Source organism: Atta cephalotes (genome assembly GCF_000143395.1).
Source record: "Atta cephalotes unplaced genomic scaffold scaffold00001, whole genome shotgun sequence".
In the NCBI taxonomy this organism is placed as follows: domain Eukaryota; kingdom Metazoa; phylum Arthropoda; class Insecta; order Hymenoptera; family Formicidae; genus Atta; species Atta cephalotes.
The window spans coordinates 12,878,209-12,879,786 of record NW_012130065.1 but is presented as its reverse complement, the minus strand read 5'-3'; positions in this window follow the sequence as shown (position 1 = coordinate 12,879,786).

The following is a 1,578-nucleotide window of genomic DNA, read 5'->3' as shown; positions in this document are numbered from 1 at the left end:
ACGAAGAACGACTACTTCGTACGTACTACTCTACGTCGTCGTCGTCGTCCTCCCTCCGTCCGCGACGACGACGTACGTACGTACGTACGAGACGTACGTACGTCTCTCTCTCTCTCTCTCTCTCTCTCTCTCTCTCTCTCTCTCTCTCTCTCTCCCCATAGATATCATCTCGTGCATATAATACGTCAATTTTCACACCCTCGTCGCCTTGACTCGCGTGGCAAAAGATCCGTCCTCTTTATTATTCTTTAACATCGCTTGCGAACGCTTCCGGTCCGACAAAAAGATTTACTCCATTTCAGAGACTTAAGCTTATGGTATACGATACATTTTCATGCTTCCTTGCGTTTTAATAAATTATTAGAAATGCTTCATTCTGTGTGATGCGATCTAATAATTTATTAAAATACAAACAATCTAGCAGGAAAAATGCATTATATGTTGTTATAGGTTTTAGATTGCGTGCTTCCATTAGAAAAGTGAGAACAACATTAGTAAGAGAACATGAGAGGATTTTAATCACAGGAGAGAGCAAAATTTATTTTCATACAAAAACTTATTAAAACACTTGTATTAAATCCAATCTTCGAGGATCTTCAGCGAACTTTCTCATGAACAACGTGAAAGCCATAAAATAAGCCATATATTAATTTTTTTATTATAAATATTTTCATGATATAATTATTTCTTCTTGCCTAAAATTTAGAGGACGAAGAAAACAAGTACCTCTTCTGTCCTCCTCCTCCTTTTGCATACATTCATGTAAGAGAGAGCAATTAGATAGATATTCTCTTCATTGCACAATTGAACCAAGATTATCTGACCCATTATTATCCTCTCTTATTAATGTTGTTTTCACGTTCCCAATGGAAGCGTAATTTATTATATATTTCTAAATCTTTTGGATTGAAAATTAAGCCACTCTTGAACAAGATACAGGAGTAGTCCTCTGATTATGATATCTTAAAACAGTTTCAAATATAAAAATCAACTATGAATATCGGCTTTTGATTAGTATGACATCTTAAGATTGTACTTAAGATAATTTTAAATTTAAGAATATATGAACTATGAGTATCGGTTTATATATATAAAATATATAATAAAAATTACATTATTATATAATATTCGCATAAGAGAGGAAAGTCAAACGTCATCTTATAAATAACTTTATTCCTCGCTCTCGTTTTTATCTTTTATCGTATCTCGAACAGTACTTCCGAGGAACTTCCGGGGCACGTTATCCCGTTACTGTGGACAATGAATCGGCATTACGTGAAATTAGATATCGCTAAAAATCTACGATGCAATTTTCAAGATTTTATATTTGCTGACAGCTACTGTAGCTGAAGAGTATACCGTCAAGTTACACAGATAAATCGCAAAGAGTGATCTCTCTCCGTTTTCTTTCTTTCTTTTCCTCCCTTTCTTCCTCCTCCTCCTTCTTCTCTTCCCTCTCTCTCTCTCTCTCTCTCTCTCTCTCTCTCTCTCTCTCTCTCTACTCTACTACTACTACTACTACTACTACGTACTACTACGTACTACGTACTACGTACTACTACGTACTACTACGTACTC